At 53.0% G+C, this 25585-nt stretch overlaps 1 protein-coding gene across 6 annotated transcripts in view; it reads right to left on the bottom strand.

Annotated features, from left to right (window-relative positions):
• Positions 1 to 12913, bottom strand: part of DISP3 (dispatched RND transporter family member 3) — a 58289-nt gene extending 45376 nt beyond the window's left edge. For 2 of the 6 annotated variants that reach the window (XM_035307723.3, XM_035307727.3), the window contains exons 1-2: positions 12409 to 12623; positions 3359 to 3575 (exon numbers count right to left, since the gene is read on the bottom strand). The gene's annotated coding sequence lies outside the window, so the exon portion shown is untranslated. Of the gene's footprint in view, positions 1 to 3358; positions 3576 to 12408; positions 12624 to 12689 lie in introns of those variants that run through there. The other 4 variants (XM_035307725.3, XM_078330374.1, XM_035307722.3 and 1 more) reach the window with 2 other exon arrangements.
• Positions 12914 to 25585: the final 12672 nt, after the last annotated feature.

The raw sequence follows: 25585 nt of genomic DNA, 5'->3' as shown, positions 1-25585 counted from the left end.
GTGGGGCTCTGTGATGAGCCTGTTCAAGCCCCCCATTTCTCAGAGAAGGTCAGGCTGCACAGATGAAGTGGATGAAGGATGACTGGCCTCCTGGGGCTGACAGCTGGTGAGGAAACTGTGGGCGCTGACTTGTAAACCGAACGGCTCAATATTTATCAGGCAAACAAGCTTTGTCCGGGTCCATATATCACCCGAGGAAATGTCCCAGCCAACACCAGAGGGATCCAAGGTTGATGGGCACAACAGCCACTGTCACTTTCCCTGTTCTGTGTCCCCTCTCTAGTGGGCTCAGTGGGACAGAACTGGACCCCCTAACACCAAGAAGGCAAATATGGAATGGGGAGGGTGACACTGCTCCCCTGCTGAACCACAACAGCTTCTATGAGTATTATGAACTTATTAGTTTATAATAAGGTCTGGCCCCTGCTGTAGGCAGGTCCACAAGTCGACTGAAGCGGATTCCTTTATTCTCTGCTGCAAAGATCCTTGGACTGCAGTATGAATTTGAGTGACTAGGCATACTTGTTAAAGTGCAGATTCTAGGGTGATACCAGGTCAGATTCTGAGGAGGTGGGGCCCAGGAATCTGGGCTTTGTTTTGTTTTGAGACGAGGTCTCACTCTGTTTTGCAGGCTGGAGTCCAGTGACACTATCACAGCTCAATGCAGCTTCGACCTCCCGGGCTCAAGTGGTCCTCCCACCTCAGCCTCCCGAGTAGCTGAGACTACAGGTGCATGCCACCACACCTGGCTGTCTTTTAAAAAAAATTTTTTTGTAGTGATGGGGTTTGCTAAGTTGCCTAGGCTGATCTCAAATTCAAGCAATCTTTCTGCCCCATTCTTCCAAAGTGCTGGGAATACAGGTGTCGGCCAACATGCCCAACCTGGAATCTGTATTTAAACACTTCCTCAGGTGATTCTGATACAGCTGGTCCAGGAGCATTCTTGGAAAACCCTTGCCGCCCTGGTCCTCCTCCCCTGTTCCCAGTGGCTCCCTCCAGCAACTGATCCAGCCTTTGGCCTCCCCGCCCCCACCCGACATGGCTCATATGTGCCCCTGGGGGTTCGGGGAATGGACTCAGGCTGTTGGATCGTGAGCCAAGGCTCACTCCTCAGCAGAGTATCTTTTCCTGCAGCCATGGGTGAGGAAGAAATAAGGGCATTTGGGCCAGCCAGTCAGGGGGACACACACAGCACACCCAGATCAGCCAAACAGCTCTTCTTGATAGAGCCAGACCATAGAAGGAAATAGAAGTCCAAGGGCTTACTATCTGCCAGGCCCCTTACAAGGGAACTGGGTGGGGAGTTCAACATTCACTGATTACTACTGTGTGTCTGGCACATGGGAGGTGCTTTATTTATTTATTTATGTCATGTCTGATCCAACCCCTACCCTACAAGGCTGCCTGCAGAGCTGGGCTGGATTGGAGCCTCTGGAGGCAATGTCACAGCCCATTCTTTTAGCCACAATGCCCTGCTGCCAAAAGGAATTCCATCGACTGACCCTCTCTGGCCCCTTTTCCCCACCTGCTGCCCCTGTCTGTACAACTCAGGCCTCGCCATCAAAACACATCAGCTCTGGATCCTGAAGCCCACAAAGCAGCCTTGGCATCACTGGGAAAAGACAAGGAAAGCTTAATAAAAATGGCCACACTTACAGAACCTGTGAAATCTGACTAGGCTCCCAGATGCCCTGGCCTGAAGGGTCAGGCAGTTCCTGGAAACCCTCACTGCAGGCCTTAGCCAACCCATCCAGACCTTCCCCTCCCACTGCATGGCTCCCACCCTCAGTCCCAAGTCCTGGGTGTGTGACGCTGGAGACCACAGCTGCCAAGTGCAGAGGAACCTCTGGGCCCAGCAGCCAGTCCAGCACCCCAGCCCCTAGACCGCTGAGTTAATACAAAATAAAAAGATTCCAACGATATATGACCAATAACTATGGCCATAAAAGCCAAATTGGATTTCTTCCTGGCTGATGAGTTCAGGGCCCTTTTCATTCTGAGACTCGATTAACAAATATGTAAAACAATTCCCCCATCATCTCATCTTGGGATCTTGCTGCAAGTTCAAGCATGGGTGCGAAGGAGGTGAAAGAAGCAGGCGATCTGTGTCTGGGGCAGCACAAGTGGCCCCAGGGACTTGAACCTGCCTGGATACTGGCCTGCTGTGTGACCTAGAACCAGTCACTTCACATCTCTGGATAAGTAGTTTCTCCATCTGCCAGATGGGGAGCGGGAAGAGATGCTCTCCAAATCCTCTGATTCTCAGTCACCAACCATTTGGGGGAGGCAGAGCAAAGGAAGCTGGACACTGAGAGGCTCCCCTTCATCTCTCTGCAGAATACCTGGTGGTGGCAGCATGCAGGGGTCCTGCTGTCTTTGGAGGGGGCACACACAGAGGCCAGGCCAAGTGGCAAGAGCAGCTGAATAGCCAATAGCCATGTGCTGGGAGCCATCAGCTTTGCTGGGACACAGCAGGTGGTCACCGGCCAGTTCCTAGCTCTGGGGGAGGCTTGGGAGACTGCAAACCCTCCCACAGCCCCAGCACACCCAGACCACAATTCATGGGTCCAGGGATGTTGCAAAACTCTTCTCTGCCCCATACCACCCAAAGAGAAGCTGGAGGATGCATCAGAAGCTAAACGTGCTCAAACCTGCTGGGGGGCTGCAATGGAGCTCGGGATGGAGCTCTGGGAGAGGACTGTACCCGCAGCCTCACTGCCTGGGAAGGAAGAGAGAACCTTAGGGCAAATCTCTCTCTCTCTGAGAACTTGGGGCTCCCCATCCCCTGCTGCCTGGGCCTGTGAAGGGCTGAGGAGGCCAGGGGCAGAGGAAAGCGGGGAGATGGTGGAGGCTGCCCTTGTGATCCTGAGCCAGAGCCCTTTCTCTTCCCATCTTCAATCCTCTTGTGGGGGTGGGGAGCAGTGGGACCGAATCATGTTGCATCCATGCAGCAACTTGCAGCTTGCGGATCATTTTTGCGTTGGTTTCTCCTCCTAGGAATTATTTCCAATTTGCAGACATGAAAACTGAGACTAAGGAAGTGAAGGGGCTTATTTGAACCTGATTTCTGATGAGCTCAGTGCCCTTCTCACTGTGATAGATTTTATTTGAGTCTTTCATATTTGAATATCTCAGGGTCCTAGAGTCAGTCCTCCCAACCCCCACTTGGGTATGTGTGCATACATGCACCTGCGTGTACACACACACACACACACACACACACACACACACAGCATCCGCCCTTCTGGTCACGGCTTAGTTATAGTATTGGCTGGACTGTGGGTTCCAGGGAAGGGAGGAGGGTGGAACTGGACTGACCTTCCACTTCCCCATCACAGGTGCCCAGGTGAATTCTCACCTTTGGTGCCCACACAGGTCAGTGGCTCCAGGGAAGGCTTCTTGGTTCCCTTGCTGAGTGATGGCTCAGGCATGGATAGTGGAGAGCAGGTGTCTGTCCAGGAGGTGGGCTCAGTACCCCTCAGCCCCTGGGGCCAGCACAGAGGCCCTTGCTCTGGGGTGGGGGGAGACTGACACTGGCCTCAGCCTCAGCACGCCCTCCACAATGATGCAGCTGCCTACAGAGACACAAGTTGAGGGTTGGTGCTCAGCCGCTGGGGCAGAGGACCCTCAAGCACTGCCCTCCCCCAACTCTGCTGCCTTTCTCATAAAATGCTTGGGAGGCTCACGGCCCCAGGAACTAGGAACTGTTGCTCCCAGACGCAGAGGCCAAGAAAGACCCAGCAAAGCGGACTCGAAAATCCCAGACCCCTTCCCTCACACCCCAACCCTGCTCAATGTTGGAGTGTTACCAAAGTCTCATGGGAATGCCTCTCCCAACGCACCAGTTCTTCCATGATAATGGGGCTTTGTCTCCTATTTGAACTTGGGCAAGTCTTTCCTTCTCCTGGGCCTCAGTATACCCTTTTGTCAAATGGGAGGGCTGGACTCGAGCTTTCAGATACCTCCCAGTTCTGTCATTTGGAGTCCCTAGAGGGCCAGGACACAGGAGTGTGACACAGGAGAGAGGAAGGGGTAATTTAGGGCTGGGGAGCCAGTTGAGGTCAAAAGGGTTGTAGATTCCCTGGGTCCTGAGGCAGCAGCCTCCATCTGCTTTCAGCGGGTTCCAATCCATGCCACAGCCAGAAGCCAGAGACACCCCAGGACCAGAGGGTCCTGCAGAATGGAATGGGGTGGGGGGCAGGCAGTGAGAAGGCAACATTCAGGGAGTCCGTCTCTCTACCCAACCTGAGCCAAGGATGTTCTGGGCCCCTCATTACTCCAGGATGGAGGCGGGGTGGGGGGGAACCAGCTGGAGGAGGTGAAGGCTGGGAATGCTTTGAGAGTAGTTCTGCAGAGGGAGAAATAAGCTACTTAAGCTACTTAGTCTTTAGGCTGGTGACAGCCTAAAATTGATTTCTATTCAAGTGCTGTCCCAGGCAAGGTGGTGGCAGGGAAGGCAGAAGCCTCCTGTCCAGAAGCAATCACCTCCAAGTGCACCTGCTGAGCATCAGAGCAACTTCTGAGCAGGGTAGCAGCACAGCCACCCCATTCCCCAAGACCTGGGCTCAGCTGCCCAATCTCCATGTCCCCTCAGGATGGGAGGACATCCACGACTCTCCAATCCAGAGCCGTTGAGCTGCTGAGCAGGGCAGCTCCTCAGCTTTTCCTGGGATGGGGGACATTCTTTCAAGTTTGGGGGGTGAGGACAAGAAAAGGATTCTTCCTTTTGTCCATATTTGGGGTCAGGCCCTGCCAAATCAAAGCCCCGACTGTCAAAGTCCCTCAGCCCCCTCCCCAATTCCTACATTTACCAATTCATTCACTCATTCACTTGTTGGTGCTTGCTATATAAAACAAGGACTTTCTGCTAAATCAGCATAATCTGGCCAGGTGTAGTGGCTCACACCTGCAATCTCAGCACTTTGGGAGGCCACGGCAGGTGGATCTTAAGCCCAGAAGTTCAAGACCAGCCTGGGCAACATAGGGAGACATGTTTCTACTAAAAGTAAAAAACATAGCCATGTGTGGTCATGCACACCTATAGTCCCAACTACTCAGGAGGCTGAGGTGGGAGGACTGCTTGAGCCCAGGGGTTTGAAACTGCAATGAGCTGTGATTGCACCACTGCACTCCAGCCGGGATGACAGAGAGCCTATCTTAAAAAGAAAACATAATCTTAACTTAGTGATGTCTTAACTCCTTTCCTCCTGAAGGCTCCGTGAACCTTTTCACCCCAGATCTATTCGCATGCTCATTAATGCCCAAGAATGCCAACCGGCTGAGTGTCCCTGTTCATCAGACTCCTGGCTCTGTTACTCTGGGATCCTCTGCTCGAAGACTCTGGAGCACTAGGTTGGAAAATCAGAAACCTCAGAGGGAACCCACAGCAGCTACTGGCCTGCAATGCACACTGCCGGCAGCCTTTTCCAGCTTCCCTGCCTAAAGAAGGGAAGGAGGGGTTTTCTCTTCCGGCTGCTGACAGTTTTCCAAAGCCTGATTCCTTCCTCTCTAATGTCTCCCAGGCCTGGACTGCAGGGAGGAACAAAAACCAACAACCTGCTTTTGTGAAGTCACAAGATGATGCCTTAAAACCAATAAATACTTTTCAACCTGGGATTCCCCACACACAATCATGTCCAGAGGGATGAGAGTCTCAGCTGTGTCTACATGGAAGGAAAAGAGGAAGCATCTGGATGAAAGCCAGCAATGTCCTGCCAGTCTGCCAGATGCTGCCCACATCTGGACATTCAAAAAGTGAACTGTCCGGTGGCTTGGCAGTCAAGAAGCAAATGGTCAGTTCACGTCACCCTATCCATTAGAACACAGCCCGAGTTCCTATGTGCAATTACCAAGATTACTGAGGGACTCACAAGGTACTCTGGCTTCAATCATACTCATCCTCAAAGATCCAAATCAAGGGAGGTGAAGGCCAGAGTGTGGGGTCAGTCCTTGTGCACGTGGCATCTGGGTCCCATCTCCACTGCTTATTAGTAAGTGCTTAGTCTCTGCACTTCACATTTCTCATCCTTAACATGGAGATAACAGTGCTATCCCCCTTGCTGGGCAGGTATAAGCATGAAATGAGATCATATCTGTAAAGTTCTAAGCCCAGGGCCCAGCAGATACTAAACATTCAAAATATGTTGACTTTTATTATCATGATCATTATCATTGGGGTGATTGCCCTGCAGAGCTCCCCAACAAAGAACAGAGAGGTCCCCAGGCCAGTGCAAAGGTCAATGCAGTTGCAGCTTGGGGGGAACATATACTTTTTCCAAACCTCCCAGGAACACCAATTTGCCACAACCTTCCCCACCCTGCCTTCCACTGAAGCTGCCTTCCCCAGAGACAAGAAGATCTCCACATCCTTCTTCACAACAGGAGCAGCTTCCAGCTGGCAGTCATGTCTCTTCTATTCACAAGGTTTGGCAAAGGACACATCATCCAGGTGCCACTGTATGTGTTGGATGCCCCAAGCAGATGGCTGGGCGGAAAAGAGCCTTCTCTACCACACCTGCCTCCTACCAAGACATCAAGCTCATGGACAGCCCAGTTGTCCTGGGGGCAACACCTATAAGAAACTTTCCTCCTGACCCTGGAGTGATCCCTTTGGTCCCTCTTCTACTGCAGTAGGGGACCTGGCTGAGACACCATTCATCATCTATTACCTCTGCTCCTTTGGTCAGAGGTGCTGGCAGGTGGGAATGGGGACTCTGATGAGCTCTACAGGGACAGAGACAGAGACCTTTCCATTAGGTTGGTGCAAAGGGAATCGGGTTTTGCTACTATTTTCAATGGCAAAAATCACAATTACTTTTGTACCAACCTCACACTTCTACAAGCCCACACCTGTACACGGTAAGACCGCTCAGGCAGATGCTTGTGGGATGGGAGATTATGAAGAAGACCTTTTCTGGCAGAGAAGCTTTGAGTCCCTGGACGCTATCTCCTAGGACATCACTTGTGGTTCCAAGAAGTGCCCCTGTAAATGGTACGTTCTGGAATCTAAATCCAAGCCAATCCTTCCCATTGCCCTTACTGCCCCCTTGTTCCCAATGGTCAAGCTCACTGCATACAGAAACACCATCACCTGCTACCCAACAGCCTTTTCCAAACTGGCAGGCTCCCCATTTGGTTCCCTCAGAGTGAGGAACGGATGGGAGGAAGTAAATTGCCAGGATCAAGGGCATGCTGGGAGTTCTGCAGGCAACGAAGCCCTCTCCAGCATCTTCTCTCCCCTGAGTTCTGGGGGAAACATATCCAGACCTTACACTTCACTAGTGCCCTCCAGGGCCTGGCCCCAGGATGCTGTACCAGGTTCTTCCTTCCAGGTTTTGGCAGAGACACAGCCTCTGCTGGTACACATGCCAGCAAGCGTGACCAGCCTGGAGGTGTAATATAAATAGCCTGCCGCTGCCCATCAGCTCCTCCGCCCCCTTGGCATCAGTTCCAAACCTTCCCCTTCCTCACCCCCAGAGCAAACCAGCCAGCAGGGGCTCTGCTGGGCTCCACCTGCCTCCTCACCAGCACTGTGACCTTGAGAGGGTAACTTGACCTCTCTAACCTCAGGTCCCTTCATTGTGAAATGGAATCAGAGCACCTCCCTCTTGGGCGGCCATGGGGATCATATCAGTTAAGGTCCATGAAGCATTTAGCACACTGTCTGCCATGTGGCTGATGTCAGAGGAGTGTTGGGGAGAGGACTAGAGCGATGACAGCAAGCGGCATTTCACCTCCGCTCTTAGAAGGGAGCTGTTAGGTTTACCAGCTGCATCGGTTCAGTGCCCTTCCCTGGTGTGGTTTGGACACTTCCCACTCACCCAAGGAAGCCAGCCTGGCTGCCTGGGAAGATCCCTGGCCTGGAATTTGAGACTCAGGCTCTGCTATCAACACGCTGCGTGATGCTGGGCAACTCACTTGCCCTCTCTTGAGTAACTCCCCCATCTGCAGAGGCCTCTCATATCCTTGACCTCTTACAGAGTTAAGTTGTCTTCAATAGTCCAAGCTTCACAGCTTGAGCCCCATTCCAGCCTCTTACAGGGACTCAGCCCCAGCCCGGCCATGGCTCAGAAGCCTTGAGTACCCAGCCCAGGCCACTGATTGATAAACAAAGGTGAGGGTACTGCCCTTCACCTCTGGCCTGTCTGGCAGAGAGATTTATATCCCTTTGAAACCCATCACATAAACAGGTTTCTCGACAAGAAAATATTTATTGAATGACAGTAACCAAAACAATATAGGGTACTGGGCAAAATGGGGGTTTTTGCTTCATTCAGATCAAAATCTGATCCCAGCCTGGCCTCTTCTCACTGTGTGATCTGGCAAGTCTTTTCGCTTCTCTGAATTTTGCTTTTCCCATACATGAGGATGACAATTTATGTGCCATGAGATGGTGGCAAGGCTTAAGTGAGACAGTCCATGTAAATGCTTAGCACCTGGCACATAGTAGGTACTCTACACATGGCAGCTATGAGTGTTGGTATTGTTAGCACCAGACTCCCTTCATAAGGCGGAGGACCTGAGGCCACTAGCCATGCCTGGGCCTGTTTCTAAAGAGCTTTGACAAGACAGATACATATTCCTCACAATCCTACCGCCCGTGTACCTTCCAGCTGGTGCAGAGTGGAGTGCGGCTGTCTGGTCTCCCGGCGGCCAGGCAGGGAGTGAGCTCACTGGGGGAGGCTCTGCCGCCATCCCTGGACTGGTCCCATGCAGCATCCATGCCTCCAGCCTTTGTTGGGCAGCTGCAGCATGAGCCGCACTGTCTGCCCGTGAAATGCGACTTTTGGAAAACATGCATATTTGTGAGTTGGTGCATGTTTCTATTTTGGGCCGACACGGCTCTCTTTATTTATTTTCCCCAGGCTTTGATGCTTTGGAATCCAGTTTGGAAGGGTGTTTTGACAGACTTTGACACCTCTTCTGGCTCCTTTGGCAAGACACATGCTCAAGGTAGGGGGAGGGCAGGCAGAGAACAGGATTTCAGCTGACAAGCCCTCCTCCTTGGCTAGGACTGGTGGACAATCCCACACCCCTGCCTCACTGTCCCAGCCCTCAGTTTTTCCACATTTGGGTGTGGGGAGAAGTATGAGAGGGGTTCAGATGGGGAAACCATTTCAAAGAGGGGAAGGGAACCAAAAACGCTAATCACTGAGCTCCCGATTTTAACAATGTTAGCATCATTATCAATACCGATAGTGTTGTTACCGTCAACCATCACTACTACCACCCCTACCATTTTGGGGTGCCTACTTTCATTGCTGGCTGTGGGCTGGCTGCTGGCCCTTAGGGACACCACCTCCTTGCTCAACATCTCACTTGGCTCATCTGTGGAGGCTATTTTTGCCATCCTCAGCTCATGGGGTTATGAAAAGAGGCTGCTCAGCCACATGGCAGTCATGGCTGTCTTCCCTCTTGGCATCAGAGCCTGGCCAGCAACCAACTGCCCATGGGCAGTCTGCTTGGTTGGGTCTAAGGACATGAGGCTGATTGCAAAGCGCTACTTACTGGGCAGGACCTCTAAAGCTGCTCTCAGCTGGTCCCTTCTCTGTGGCCATTTACAACCAGCCCAGCGTCTGCCACCTGGGAGGAAGGACCTTAACTGGGGCAATTCCTTTCGCCTTTGATGACTACGGGAATAGGGGGTGGGGAGGATGGGGAGACAAGGGAAGTATGTCTACACTAGCAGAGAAATGGGCTTAAAACATTCAAGGACCAGGGGATCCGGAGATTCAGGTTTAAGTCTTCTATTCATTCATTTGATCATTCACTCATTCATTCATCACATATCTACCAGCAGAACTGGTGGTTTATGCAGATGATATATAGACAGTAGAAGTAATGCCCACCCCAATAAAGACTGCATGTCAGCAGTACGACCTCAAGAAAATTACTTGGCGTCTCTGGTCCTATGAAAGAAATCATCTGAACGTCCCTCACTCAGGGAACAGCAACCCTTTACTAGCGGTGGGTGCTCTAAGGAAGGGGAAAGGCAGGATCATCTTTGGGGTTAGAATTACAATTTTCAATCCCACCCACACTGAAGAGACACACTAGAGAGTCAATGTTCCAGATCATTAGGACCCTACAGGTCACCTCAGCCAGTCCTTTAATAGATGGGAAGCCTGAAGCTCAGAGAAGGGTAGTAGTTTGCCCAAGGGCAAATTGGGAGTCTGTGGTCAAGCTCGGACTAGGATCCAGGTCCCTTCACTTCCAGTCCGGTGCTCCTTCCGCCACACCATACTGGGACTGTTCTTCTTTCAACCCAGTTTCTGAAGGACAACAGCAGGAGAGGTGTCAAAGGGTAAGCCAAGTCATGGCTACCAGATCCCATGGCTAGACAAATCTCCATTGGGGGGGGTTCCAGAATGATTCACCCAAAGTTCTCAGCCCCTTGGAAACACCTCTCCTGGCTCCCTTGGCAAGACACATGCTTGGGTAGGGGGAGGGCACAGGGGCTCTTCCTGGAGAGGGGAACAGAAGCTTCTGAGGCCACGTTGGAGGGCCATCAGATTTCCAAAGAGAGAGTAACGGAGACATGGAACCTAGAATGGAGAAAGCAAGTCTGAGAGAATGGAGTCAGCTCCCCCTAAGGGTCAGCCGTGCCCACATCCCAGCAAAGACTGGGTCAGACCCAGCCTAAGGAAAGTTGGGGAAAGAACTGAAGGCAGTTGGTGGGGAAGGATGACTGAAAAGACAAAAAAAAAGAGAGGGTGTATGTGTGTGTGTGTGTGTGTGTGTGTGTGTGTGTGTGTGTGTAAGATAAACCTAGGGGAGGGAACAGAGCAGGGAAACAGATGATACAATCAAAGAATATGGACCCTGATTGCAAATGTGTCTGGACTAAGGTTAGAGGAAGAGGAGTGACTATTGGGGTAGACAGCCAAGCAAAATGGACCCTGGGCTGAAAATGGAGATTCTGTAAGGCATCTGCCCAGGCTGGGCTTCTGCCCAGAGCTTCCACCGAGCCACAGTCTCCTCCCTCCCTCCCTCCGACAAATGCCCTGGTCCCCTGGGAGGTATGTAGTAGGAGGTGGGGAGGGGGTGTTTGCTCTGAATCTCCATGCTTTTCCCACAGGAGAAGGACAGTGTGTGTGTGTGTGTGTGTGCGCGCGCGCGCGCGCTGGGGGTGGGAGTATGTCTGTGCTTGGGAGCATGAGTGGCTTTGTGAGTCATGGCATCGGTGAGAACACCAGGTGGTGGGCTCTGGAGTCTGGGGCTTAGTCAGTGAGTCCGGAGACAGCAGCCTCGAGTGTGGAGCGGGGGCGAAGATGCTGCCCAGGTCCACAAACGTGTGTGCTTGTGAGATCTGACCACCCACGTGTGTGTGAACCGCGGGTCTGTGTGTGAATTGTGTGCACCTGAGGATTGTGGGTGGGTGTATATTTGTGCAAGTGGACTACGAATATGTGTGTGGACTGTTTTCCAATGGTCTGTAGATATGTGTGTGCGCGTGGATGGGTGTGAGTGTGCGCGGGTTTCTGGGTTTCCAGGGTGGCCGCGAGGCGCTGTCCACGGTGCTGACCCGGGGCGTGGGTCGACCAAGACCTGCGGCCAGTCTCGGAATGCGGGGGGAATCGTGGGCAGCTGACACCGGCGGTGGAGCAGAGAGGGGCCGCGAAGAGGAAGCCCCCAAGAAGGCGCCTTCCCACCCCTGCTGCCGGCGCCCCCAGGGAGTTGGGAAAAGTTCTCCCGGCGGTGGGGTTGGCTCCCTGGACTCGGCACCCCTTGCGCTAGGAATCTTCCCAGACCCTCAGCGCCGCCACTGCCCGGCTGCCCACTCCACCTCCACCCTCGTTCGCGTTCTCGGCAGAGCCCGGGGACCCTCTCGCGCGCGGAGTCCATAGCCGGCCCAGCCCGCCCAAAGCACCCACGCGTTCTCCCCGCCGGAACTACAGCCAGGTTATTCGGCGAAATTTCCCTCCGAGAGCATGAGTGCGCTAGGTAGGAGGTAGGTGCAGGGGGTCATTAACCTGACTCTGTCCCCTCCCTCCGCTCTAGCGAGAGCCCGATCCTAGGGCGGCTCCAGACTGACGCTCAACTTTTATGGACCCAGATATCCGCCAGCGGGGACGAGCAGGGGCCGGAGGTCGGAAGCCTCGCAGTTCCTGGACATCCAACATCCAACTTGTCTAGGCCGACCGAGGCTGCTGCAGCCCCGCGGGGAGCTGGTGCGGAGCTGGGGCCGGGCCGCGGAGGGCAAGCCTGGGCTCTGTCCACCCCTGACCGGCTTTTCCCAGGGGGCCCCCGAGGCCCGCATCCCGGGCTGGCTGGAGAGCCGGAGAACTTCGCGCGCTGCGCCACGCAGGCCAGGGTGCAAACGGCGTGGAGGACTTCCCCCTCCTCCTAGCAACGCAACCCCTAGCCCCGAGACCGAGGCCCGATGGCGCTCCGCGGCCGTGCACTCACCTCGGCCGGCCGAACGGGGCTGGGCTGAGCCGCCGGCGCCGGAGGGAGTGCGCGGAGGGTCGGGGGTCGGCGGCCACCCCGCCGCGCAGACTCGTCTCCTGGCGGGAGTCGCAGAGGGAAGCTCCTCGGAGCCCCCAGGAGGCCAGGGCTCCCGGTTCCGCTCCTGGGCGAGCAGACCGCGGGAAGACGCGCGCGGATCCCTGTCCCCAGCTAGCAACCCGAACACACCGCGCCGCTGCCTTTTATTCGCCGCCCGCCTTTGTTTGGGTCCCGGCTCCTACCACGGGACGCGGGGGTGTCCGAGTCAGACTCCGGAGCCGCGCCGCCGTCCGGCCCCTGGCGCCTCCTCGACCTTTACGCCACCACGCTCTGAGTCGTGGCGGACGAGAATCGGCGCCATGCCGCGCGCTGCGGTCTCCGGGGCCCGGTGCCTGGCGCCGCCTTGGCCGCCTCTCCCCCTGCCCAGCCACGCGGTGGTTCAGCCAGGCCTCGGCGCCCGCAGGCTGGGGAGGAGGGCTGCGCAGCGACCCCTGGGGGTCGGTCCCCGCCCCTGCAGACGGTCCAGGCCAGGCCCCTTGCCCCGCCTCCGAGTTGCCTGGTTCCCAAGTCTCTTCCCCCGCCGCGCTCTCCCTCCTCTCCAGCCAGCCCGCCCAACCTTGGCAAGTCACCAGCCTCCTGGACACTCGCGGGCATCCCTGGGTGCCCTCCGGAGGGAGCTGCCAAGCCCAGGCTCCTGGCGCAGTCCCTTCCTCGTTTGTTCTTCAGTTACCCCTCTGGCACCAGAGCCTGGAGCCATGCCAGCCCCTGGGACCGGACATCCCTCCAGCTCTAGCACATAGCCTGCCTGACACCCTTGGCCAAAGGGCCACAAGGAGAAAGAGGCTGGAGGGGGGTGGTGGCAAGACCAGTGCCCTCGCCCATTTCTCTCCATCAAGGCTCAGAGAGCTAAGGGGGACCCCTCAAAAAGGGGCCAGCTGCCAGCCTCCAGCCTCCAGACAGGAGGAAGGACATTGCCACGCTGTGTGAGTCATGAGCTTGTCATTTTTCCTCTGAGTGTGTGCTGACCAAGGACCTGGAAAGATAAGACGATGGTGAGATACAATGCTTGCCTTCAGGAGGTTTCTGGCTTATGAGAGAGAAGAATGTGTGAGAGTTGTGAATGAAACATGACAAGCCCCGCCAGCCAATACACAGATGCTCAACCCACATCAGCCCCTCCCTACCCCTAGCCCTTATTTGTAAAAGAGGAAAACTGGGGGGACACACCTCAAACACCAGGGTGCTGAGTGGAGCTCCTGTGCTGTTTCACTGCTGCTCCTGCTCTGTCTCTCTGCTGTGCAGTCCCCGGAAGCTGTACCCATAGGCTGACTGTCAACGGGACACATTGGTGTTTATGACCTGGGTGCCCTGAGAGCTCATCTACGCAGAAGCAAATGGCCCGAGCCAGTGTCCCTGCCCTGGCACTCACCCCCCATGTGCTCAGGGTCTCAAGAGAGCCATTGCCAGGCTGGCCAAGTCTGTCAGAAGACTCCCAATGGCTCCATCTTGCCTTGAAGACATCAGGGTTGGGGGCAGTTCCTGGGGTGAAGGATGCCACTCTGAGCTGTGAGGGGAAGAAAGAGACAGGAGATCTCTCACAGGCAGTAGAGGGTTTGCAAATTGCTGTCCCAGAACCAGAGGACAAATCTGACATGAGTGCAGAGGACCAGACCTGGCACCACCCTGCAAATGTCCAGTCCCATTTGCCATATCCTAGAGGGAGGGCAGAGAATGAGGAGCCATGGGAGAGGGTGGGAAGAAGGAGAACAAGGAAAAGATTTGTTTTTAAAGGAGCCGTAGAGAGACACAAAGTGTGTTCCCAAGCCCAGCTGAGAGCAAAGTGTTTTCTTGGCTGGGTGAATGGCTTGATTCTTTTCAGTTTGTTCTAAGGCTGCTTCTAGGAGGCTCCTCAAAGTTCTCCAAGGCTCCAGCACTGTTCCTCTCAATCTGACAAATCCACAGGCCATCCCTTGGTGTGCCCCATGGTGCTGTGCCACCCCCAGCCCATGCCTGGGGATACAGCTCCCACTCCCCTGGGAAATAGATTTAGTGGGTTTCATAGGTCCCTGATGAAATTCTTACCACCTTCAAAGGGGTCCTGCTTCATGTTCCCTAGCCTGCCATAACTATGGCCACCTTGGCCATACCCTCCTCCAAACCCTCCCTGGCCTCTTGAGACCTCCAGAGAATCTCCAGCGGGGCTGGGCTTGCTCTGCCTTTGGTGGGGGATCTTCTGCGAAGGAAGGGTGCAGAGGTTGAGGCCCGTGGAGTGGGGGCAGGAGGTGCAGAGTGTGGTAGCCAGGAACACCAGAACGATGCAATTTTCCCAGGCCATCAGTGAGGTTTTAAAAATGCAAATGGAACCAGGCCTTTGAAATATGCCTGCCATAAAGGGGAACCGGTGGTGGCATCGGAGCTGGTGCGGGCATGAAAAGTCATGAGAATCCTCCTCCTGGGGTTCATCCCGAGGTTCCCTCCCCCTCCCATGCCAGCTCCCACTTGTAGGAAGCCTGTTTACTATGGGGGCCTTGGGAAGCTGGCCTCAGACATCCCTGCCCAGCCTCAGGGTACTTTCCTGAAGCCTCCTGTACCTCCAGGTGAGTAACAAAGATGACTCTGGTGAACGGATGATCTGCCCAGATGAAAGGCTGCAGAGAATGAGATTCTGTGTCCCCTCTGGCTCCTTGTTCCAGTGCTGTCTGGTGGAAGTTCTTCCTGGGTCTGATTTAAATGCCTCGTGGTGCCGATAAGCTGCTTCCCTTGTAGTCTGTCTTCACGACTAATTGAAAAGCCTTCTTTGCAAGGGATATGAGCTATAAAGGGCCGCTTTATACTCTCCTCCTATCCATTTATTTCTACTTCTATTTTCTCTCCAACTAGGTCTGAGGCAGCCTCTGAGCTGAACCTCTGATTCTACCCCTGTCAGTAAAGTCATTTTTCTGTTCCACCCCTTACCAGCTGCGTGACCTTGGGAAAGTCACTTCACCTTGCTGAGCCCCAGTTGTCTCATCTATAAAGTGGGGATGGTAAGAATATGTCTCGTTGCAGCAGTTATAGTTACGAGATCATCCCTGTGCAAAAATTGCATTCAGCACTGTTTATGGCACACATTAAGCACTAAATAAACATTAGCAGTTTCTTCACTGCCCCGCCCCCGCCCCCCCGTGAAGGGGTTGTATGCAAATCAAGTCCTCCCACCAGATGGGTGAGCAGCTGAGGGCTGAGCACATGGGGATGGTTGGGAGTATTTATCTTTTAAAATATGGTATTAAGACATTGTCCCAGCACCAGAGAATAGAATGAATGGATTTATAAGTAATCCCCTCTTCGACCTGCTAAGGCACTGACTTTGATGCTCTTGGCCCCCAGCCCCAATCTCACCTTCTCCAAGAAGACACTGGGCAGAGTCAGGTAGGCTGGGCTATGATGGAAAGAACTCTAGGTTTAGGAAACTGGGTTTGATTTTTCTGTGTATCTTTCATCAGTACGATCTTGGGCAAGTCACTTTATTTCTCTGAGACTTAGTTTCCTCATCTGCAAAGTGGAAGTCATAATGACTACTGCCAATAATCTTTTCAGCTAAGTTAGAACACAGATTTACTATAAGTAACCATTTGATAGTTAGTTCCAGATATAGTTATAGCTATAATGTAGAGAGATGATAGGATGATCACTCCCTGTTTCCATGAGTTTCAGGGTTGATTGTGCTTCATGTGACATAATAGATGCAAAAGAGCTCAAGGAGCTTGCTCAAGTTCATGGTGAACGAAATTCTGACTCCAAGTCACATAGAAAGTTAGTGGAAGAGCTTGGATTGGACTCCAGGTATCCCAGCTTCCCATCCTACCCTTCTCTGAAACACCATCCTTCCTCTCCCCAGCCCCTTCCTCCCTAAAGCTCTGTTCAGGAGGTGAGTGTAAGCTTATGGGAGCGAGAAACATTAGAGGATCTCATAATTAAAGAGAAGACAGAGAGCTCTAAAGAAGGGCCTGAGGAAGGCCAACAGGGCTAGGCTTAGGGCAGGGGTACTGCAGACAGGGCCTAAAGGAGGTTAGACAGATGGCAGCTCTCCCTTCCTGCTTCCCCCAGAATTCTGTAAACAGCCAGGCCTAGCATGCCTTTCCCAGACTTCCCTGCCTCCTTCAAGGGAGCAGGCATCCTGTGCCAGAGTGAGTACAGTCCAAGTTATTAATTGCCTGCAACAATTAGCCCCAGTGCCTGGGCCTGCAGACACCCAGGCTCTGAGAGAGGGAGCCAATTACAGCTTCATCAATATTCACTCTGCCACACAATCCTCTTCCAACAAGACGGCCCGGCCCCCTTGTCCCCCATCCACATTTCTAGGGGCCTTTTCTCTGACCTCAACATCTGGAGAAGACTAAATATTGCTGATTTCTTCAAGAGGGAAAGTCAATGGAGAGGTTAGACCCAAAGGGCGTTTTGCATAGCAGAGCCAAGACATTGGCAGGGAAGGGCAGGACCCTGCCAAAAATCTGGACAGTGTGGCATTAGCCAAAGACAGTCCCTTTGTTGGGAAGAGATTGTAACCTCCAGGCTGAGGGTTTTACATGGATACCCTGAGGGCTCTTATTGATAGAACTGGCTTGAAAGGAGGAGATCATAAATACCCAAAAAGTTACAGTTTTAATCCCAGCTCAGTCACAGACTAGCTTTGTGGTTTCTGGAAAATCCCTTTGCATCTCTGAGCTCATGTCCTCACCTGTAAACCGGGGGCAGTGGCCACCCCTTCCCATGGAGGAGAATTACAGGAGATGCTCTGTGGAAGCACACAGCAGTACAGCAAGTGGCACCCAGTGAGCTGGGAGTAAATGGCTGTGCTTATGTTCTATCCAGAAAAAGCTCCAGAAGATCTCTTGACCCCCCGAGAAGAATGAGGTGATGGGGAACCAGGCAGATGGGCAGTTAGGAGGCCAGGGCGCTGACCCCAGATTTGCTGTAACATGCTCTGTGGTCTTGGTGCCCTTCCATCTTCGGCCTCTTGTTTCTATTTGACAGACAAGTACATGAACTAGATGTGCTCCAGAGCCCCCCTGACTGTGATCTTCCCGGAGAATATGAGGAGACAGAATGAGCTCAGACAGGATAGGAGGCCACAGGGAATATGCAATTCCTGATTTTCCAAGGGGGTAAACGGTAGCTGTGGTCAATGTGATGGAATCGCCAAAAGAATGTGAAGGCAGGCACAGGAATAGTTAAGCCAAAGTCACAAATTTGTTGGCTCTGCAGTGGTTAAAAAGAAACCATATGTCTTTGATCAGGACGGAAAATAAAAACCATCATCTTGTTCAGAACTCCTGGGAAAAGCTGAGCAGAAGTCCCCAGCACAGGTCTTTTCCCCGGTGTGTTTCAGAACCATGGACAGTTGCTGCTGCCAGCTTTGGTTGTGATGAGGTGAAGGCATGAGGGTCATGAACTCAGCCACCGAGTTGAGTATTTGGAGGTAGTATGATGCTCAGGGTGAGTGATGGTGAGCAGGTCCAGGTTCAAGAATAACAGTTACAACTAGCTTTTTTTTTTTAAATATGGGATCTCTGTCGCCCAGGCTGGGGTGCAGTGGTGTGATCACGACTCACAGCAGCCTTGATCTCCCTGGGCTCAGGTGACTTTCCCATCTTAGCCTCCAGAGTCGCTGGGACTACAGGCATGTGCCACCATGCCCAGCTAATTTTTTTTTTCTGTAGAGACGGGGTTTCACCATGTTGCCCAGGCTGGTCTCAGACTCCTGGGCTCAAGCAATGCCCCACTTTGGCCTCCCAAAGTGCTAGGAGTACAGGTATAAGCCACCACACCAGGCCACACCTGACTTTTGAGTGCCCCAGTGGGACTGCTTAAACCTTTAGAGGGTAGGGGTCTTCCCCTGTGCCCCCTCCCAGGAATACCTAAGGTTCCTGGTGCACCTGCCTGTGTATGGGCTCTTTGTGACTCAGCAGAGTCCCAGCCCCATATCCACCCTCTGCCCCGCTCCTCTGTCTCTCTGGATTTGGTTTCATGGCACAAGTTGACCAGTGCCTTCCACCACCCCAGTCAGCCTGGCTGGCCCACTGGCGCCAGGAGCCAGGTCAGCATTAACCCTGGCCACCAAATCCCATCTGGGCCTCGGCAGTGACAGCAAGAAAGAGCTTTTCTGGCATCATCCCAGTCAGGAATCTGTGCAGCTCTGATGGGCTGCCCCAGTGCCAGCTCCTATTCAGGCACTTTCAGTGTGGGCAAGGGTGGAGCACATTCAGTGCCAGGACCCCTGAACTGACATGCAGGGCTGGTAGGCAGATCATCAGGGTCCCAGCAGCTAAAATACTTTCTATGCAGCAAGGGATGCTACTAACAACATCAGCAACAATAATAATTAATGGCTGCCATTTCTGGATTGCCAGACCCCATGTAGGCATTATTTCATCCAAACTCACAACCACCCCATGAAGTAAGTCCTCTTATCATCCTCATTTCCAGATGAGCAAATTAGGGTACAGAGAGTAGTAAGTTGCTAAAGCTGGTAGCAACCCAGTCAAACCCACCCAGGTAGTTTGACTCTATAGCCCAAGTTTTGTATGAGATTATTCTCCCTATTTTACAGATGGGAAAACTGAGCATCAGAGAGGTTTAAAGACTTGGTAAGGGTCATAGTAATGGAGAGGATTTGAATCCAACGTTGCCTGATATGGTAGATACTGTTTATCTGCTCTACTCTACCGCTCCCCATGGAACTAAGTCCCCATTGGGGGCCCACTCTCAGTGCTCCCTACTGTGGCACTGAGGTCTCACCCTCAGTCTAATCACAGCTAAACTAATCTCCCTGTTCATGCTTAGGGAAGCCGCAGCCTCTCTCTGAGCCCAATCTTCGGAGGGAAACTTTCTAAAGCAGAGCTCACATTCCAATTTGAGAATGGCTTTGTTTGATGAGATCCTTCCCTGGAAACCAGAGGAGCCATGCCATCCTGCAAACTGACAGGTTAGTTCCCAGGACCCAGGAGGGCCGAGTCATGCCCATACCTCCAGGACAAGATGCAGGGACCAGGGCCACTAGCTGCAAACACACCATGGGATCGGCATCAACTGGCACAAAATGCCAAGTCATCTCCTAGCCTGTCATTTCATGAATGGGGAAACCAAGGCCCAGGGCAGATGAGCATGGTGGTGACTGTCCTTTTGGCCACCCCTCCAAGCTTCTGTGTCCTTCCCAACATCCCCGTGTTCTCATTTTGGAGCTGGGCACGTCAAAGGACAGCTGTTCTTGCGGGCATCCAGGGCCACATCTGGCAGCAGGCACAGAAAGAATGCATGAGTGGTCTAAATGGCCACATGGGGAGCAGCCCAGGCCTGATCGGCACATCTGGCTGCGCTTGGGTCACTGGGCTGGCAGCAAGGCCTCCTCTCCTCCTCCTCCTCCCCCCACCTCCTCCTCCACCCCTTCTCCTCTTCCTTCTTTTGTCTTCCTTCCTGCCTCTCTCCCACACTCCCAAACTCCCTGCCTTCCTTCCTTTACAATCATCGCTTGCTTCGATAATGAAGACAGTAAATATTTACTGAGTACTTACTGTGTGACAAGGCCTGTACCGTCTTCTTTAATCTTCGCAACAACCCGTGGAGAATAATCATCTCTCTTTCACAGATGAGGAAAACATAGGCCAGAGAGGCCAGGGTTTGTATGGCCCAGCTGACTTCGATCCCACACCCTCCTGCTCCTTTGCTTTTTGGGAGACAGTAGCACCTCATCACACAAGGGGTAAAAAGACCGGAGATGGCGCCATCCATTCGTTTTTGATCTAGCATGTGTTCTTTGGCAGGTACTTTGCTTTCTTTTGATTTTTCTTTAAAACTCTAAGCTGATTTCATCCCCACCCTTAGTCTGTTTCATTTCTGTTCCTTCTGAACCTCTACTTCCCAATGCATGTGTGCATAGCCAGGAGTGAGCTGATGGTCATTATTAGACTGACTCTGGAAAGCGCAACCAGACTGTCACATGTGGCACCTAAGTGCAGAGGACTTCCCCTGTCCCCAGGGATGTTGTGGTTGTCACCTTTTTAAATACACTCAAAGGGGCATGCAGAGCAGATGGCTCAGAATGTGGAGTTTGAGATCAGACAGACTTCGGTCTATTCATAGCTGCATGACTTACTGGCTGGGTGTTGTTGACCAAGTTGCCTCAATTCTCTGAGTCTCAGTTTTCTCATCTGTAAAATGGAGACAACACCTGCCTCAAAAAGCAGTTGTGAGGTGTCTGTGTGACTGGCACATAGCTGTCCCCAGGTAATGTCATTGCCCTGCTCCATCTCATTGTGGGTCTAAAGAACCTGGGAAAACATATTCCCTCCAGCGGCCCCTGAGGACTCATTTCCCAGTAGTTGTTTGCTCTGCCAGATATGTTCAGTAGGATTTAGGTAACAAGGTAATAGTCAACATTTTTCCCCTCCCCTCCCCTCCCCTCCCCTCCCCTCCCCTCCCCTCCCCTCCCCTCCCCTCCCCTCCCCTCCCCTCCCCTTCCCTCCCTTCCCCTCCCCTCCCCTCCCCTCCCCTCCCTTTCCCTCCACTCCCCTTCCCTCCCTTCCCCTCCCCTCCCCTCCCCTCCCCTCCCCTCCCCTCCCCTCCCCTCCCCTCCCCTCCCCTCCCCTCCCCTCCCTTTCCCTCCACTCCCCTTCCCTCCCTTCCCCTCCCCTCCCCTCCCCTCCCCTCCCTTTCCCTCCACTCCCCTTCCCTCCCTTCCCCTCCCCTCCCCTCCCCTCCCCTCCCCTCCCCTCCCTTTCCCTCCACTCCCCTTCCCTCCCCTCCCCTCCCCTCCCCTCCCCTCCCCTCCCCTCCCCTCCCCTCCCCTTCCCTCCTTGCTTTCTTGCCTTCTCTTTTTTTTTGATGAAGTCTCACTCTGTTGCCAGGCTGGAGTGGTGCAGTGGCACGATCTTGGATCACTGCAACCTCCACCTCCCAGGTTCAAGCAATTCTCCTGCCTTAGCCTCCAGAGTAGCTGGGATTACAGGTGTGCGCCACCACGCCCAGCTAATTTTTGTATTTTTAGTAGAGACGGGGTTTCACCATGTTGACCAGGATGGTCTTGATCTCCTGACCTTGTGATCCGTCTGCCTTGGCCTCCCAAAGTGCTGGGATTACAGGCATGAGCCACCGTGTCTGAACTTTTTTATATGTGCCCTTTATGTGATGTGCAAATTGTTCACATCATATATAGAGTATGTAAGTTCAGAGCACAAGCCCTGGAAACCAGATGATCTGGGTTCAAATCCCAGCTCTGCCGCTTACTAGCTGTGTGACTTTGGGCAAGTCATCTAACCTTTCTGTGCATCAGTTTCCTCATTGTACAAGGGGTTAGTAGAAGTACCTACATCTTGATGCTGTGCTAAGAAGTTAGAGGGTGCATGGAAAGTTGTGGGATTGATGCCCAGACATAAGAAGTGCTCAGTGAATATCCGCCACTATCATTATTACATTTTTAGAGACAGTCTGGCTCTTTGGTTCAGGGTGGAGTACAGTGATGCCATCATAGCTCACTGCAACCTCAAATTTCTGGGCTCAAGCAATCCTCCCACCTCAGCTTTCCAAAACACTGGGATTACAGGAATGAGCCACCACACCTGGCCTCATCTGTATTACTATTATTATTATTATTTTGAGATGGAGTCTCACTCTGTCACCCAGGTTGGAGTGCAGTGACACAATCTCAGCTCACTGAAACCTCCATCTCCTGGGTTCAAGCGATTCTCCTGCCTCAGCCTCCCAAGTAGCTGGGATTATAGGCGTCCACCACCACGCCCAGCTAATATTTGTAATTTTAGTAACGATACAGTTTCACCATGTTGGCCAGGCTGGTCTTGAACTCCTGACCTCAAGTAATCTGTCTACCTGGGTCCCCCAAATTACTGGGGTTACAGACATGAGCCACTGCCCTCCGTCCGGCCATATTATTGTTTTGTCTTCACATTAATCTTGGAAAAGGAGGCTGTCATGAGTCCAAGGTCACACAGATAGTAAATGGCAAAACCCTTTGAACCAGGGTCTGATTGATTGCCAGGCCTAAGGGTTTCCCACTGCAGCCTCATGTCTTTAAGGTAATAGGAGGAGAGGGTTTGTGGGTCAGCCTGTGGCTCGGCCAGTGTCCTCTGATGCCACAACCCAGGTGAGCTCATCTTCCCACTCTCATGCTTTCTCTTGCACCTGTCTCAGCTGGATCTTGCCCTTTCCCACTGAATCGTTTATTTCAAAAACAAACTCCTCCTTAACTCCAGCTGAGCCCCCTGGGGCTTCCCACCCTTGAAGCGTGCTCACTTTGCAGGGCACGGGTGCCTGTAGAAACCCCGAATCCAAGCCTTGCTCCCTGCTGGGCCTGGCTTATAGGACACCCAAGACACCCCAGTCACTCCTGCCAGTCACTGGGGGAGGGTGCGGTGCGTGGCCCCAAGCACTGCATGACCCCACCCCACTGCCTGTGGGACACAGCCCTGACACTGAACTTGGCACTCAAGGTCTGTTCCTCCTCAGTGACATCTCTCTGGCCACATTAATTGACAGTCCCTGTCTACACCCCCAGCAGCCCCAACTCACCTGGCTTGATCATTGCTCAAATGGGCCGGCTCCTTCCTCCCTCTCAGCCCTTCCCCACACCATCCCTCTGCTTGGAGTGCTCCTTCCCTTCTTCCCTACAGGCGGGAATATTATTCATCCTTAGGGTTCAGTGCCTCCCTTTCGTGCAGAAGTCGCCCCCAGCCCTACCCAACTCTTTCCCCCAGAGAGCCTTCAACTCTCTCTCCTCTTTGCTCCTGGAACAATTTCACACATCTATTTCTGCATTTATCACAGGCTGACGTGTTTTCTATATAGAGTCTGTTGTCCAAGTGTGAGGGTGCATGATGACTCTCCAGGGGGGCGACTTCCCAGGCCAGGGCTGGGGTGGGGGGGAGGCAGATCATAAGTAGCAGAGCCGGGACCCTCTACTCCAGGGCCTGGCCCACAGGTCTGAAGCTGGAGTCAGACTGGACTCTTCTCAGTTTAGAGATGGGACAAAGGAATGACTCTCCCATGATCACATGGAGCTTCATGGGGGCAGCTGAACCTGGGCTCCCAACTCCTAGTCCTACAGGGCTCCCGAAGTCCCATTTTCAGGGCTGGGCTGATGCATAGCAGAACCTCTAATCCTCCTCATCAGCTATTGCCACAACAGGCTGTGTTCTGAACCTCAGCGGCATTTAACAATAACCAATACTTTGCTCACAGGTCTAGAAGCTGTCAGGGAGCTCTGCTTCACGCTGCAGAGTAGCTCAGGTCTGCCCACTTGCCATATTAGGGGCCAAGGCTACCCTAGCCAAGTTCCTTTTTTGCCTACAGCAGGAGAAAGAGAGGGCAAGCAGGACCCAAGCCAACACATCTCAAGGTCCTTCCCTCATTATACCTGCTACCATCTCATTAGCCGAAGCAAGACATGTGACCAAGCCCGGAGTCAGGTGGTGAGGAAGCAGATTCGTCTCACCGCATGGCCTTGGCAATAATGTGAACGTGAAATACTGCTCCAGGAGGGTGAAGAATTGAGCCCAATAATTCAGCCTTCTATGCTGCATTTCTGCCTCCACTTTCTTTCTTACAGATTCAGATTGATAGTTGGCTGTCCCCCAAAGCCACTAGACAGAGCCTCCCAGTTCCCTTCCCTGCAGCCACTACTTGCAGAGTCTGTGGCTCACTCTCCACTGTCCCCATCTGAAACTTAGCTATGCTGATTGCAAGACAACGAGAAGGAAGGTAAAGAGGACACTCGGGCCCCAGGAGTTGGTGTAAATGAAGAGTGAAGGGCATGTGGTCTGTTTAACTCTGGAAGAGCAGAGACTGAAGGACATCTGCCTTCATCCCCAGCTTCTAGCACCATCCGTTGTCCCAAATCTGAGAGATGAATTTTAGGAATCCCTCAGAGCTTTTGAGTCACGTTCTCGTAGGATCACTGCTCTCTATAGCCTCAGAATCTCAGTATGCACTTTTTATTTTTGCCTTCCTGCATCTGTTCACCTTTCTTCTAATAGCAGCCCCTCAATTTCCAAAGAACTACCCTCCTGCTTCAGGCCATATGATTTGGGTGGGGTGCATGCCCACGTGACTCAGGCCTAAGCCAATCAGAATATCCCATCATCCCCTTGACCACAATGATTGGTTCAGGGATAGACTCATGGCAAATCCGGGCCAATGAGAACTCAGTTGTGAACTTTCTCTGAAATTGCTGGGGAAGAAACTATTTTTCCTGCAGGGCTAGAACCTGAGAAGATATAGGCTTTGCGTTATCAGCAGCCATCATGCCACAACATCAATGCCAAGAATAAAGTCACCATGAGCTGAAGGACAGAGAGGCATGACTTGAACTGGATCAAGCTATGCCTCAAGTCCTAGTTCTTCTCTTGGACTTTTCTACAACTATGAGACCAGGCAGAACATTTTTTTCTGGTCACTTGCAACTAAACTTACAATCCTTTAATCATGAAATTTTAGATTCCTAGAGCCAAGGATACTTAGAATCATAAATTTATCGACTCTCAGAGTTGGAAGTCCTTAGAAATTAAGCCTGACTCAGGGAACAAGCAGAGGGGCTAAAAGCTTTGAGTGTGGAGACATGGAAAAACCATATGCCTTTATGTACCCCCCCTAGTGCTGGCACATTTGTCCTGGACCAGGAAGTCCAGCAGGGCCCAGCCCTTGACTTCAGATTAGCCTGGATGAGCCAGACACAGTGAGATTTGTAATCCCAGCTTCTTGTCTGGGCCATGGCCCCCACTTGTAGCCCTTCATGGTTGCGTTTCTAGATGCCACCTCTCATCCAAGGAGGAGATGGGGTCTGAGCTGGCCTGGGACACTGTGGCCAATGCTGGTAGGAGAGACTGCTGCAAGCAGAGGGCTGGTAAGCACAAGGACAGCTCTGAGAGAGAGGTGGGCAGTGAGGATGCCCCTCTACAGGGTTGCATTTGGCCAGGAGGGAAGGCTACCCCAGACCAGACTCCTCCGAGCCAAGCACTGGGCCCAGTGTGCCAACCTCCAGCTTGGCGTAATCGCCAGCTCCTGCTGGCTAACTTTTCTGAGTAGATATTCCAGGAAAAGGAATGAAGGCTCCTACCTTGGTCTGGCTTTTCCACCTGCACAGACAATC

Source organism: Callithrix jacchus, chromosome 7, assembly GCF_049354715.1.
Source record: "Callithrix jacchus isolate 240 chromosome 7, calJac240_pri, whole genome shotgun sequence".
NCBI classification, from domain to species: Eukaryota; Metazoa; Chordata; class Mammalia; order Primates; family Cebidae; genus Callithrix; species Callithrix jacchus.
The sequence above is the reverse complement of the archived record's forward strand: the minus strand, read 5'-3'. Positions and strand labels throughout refer to the sequence as shown.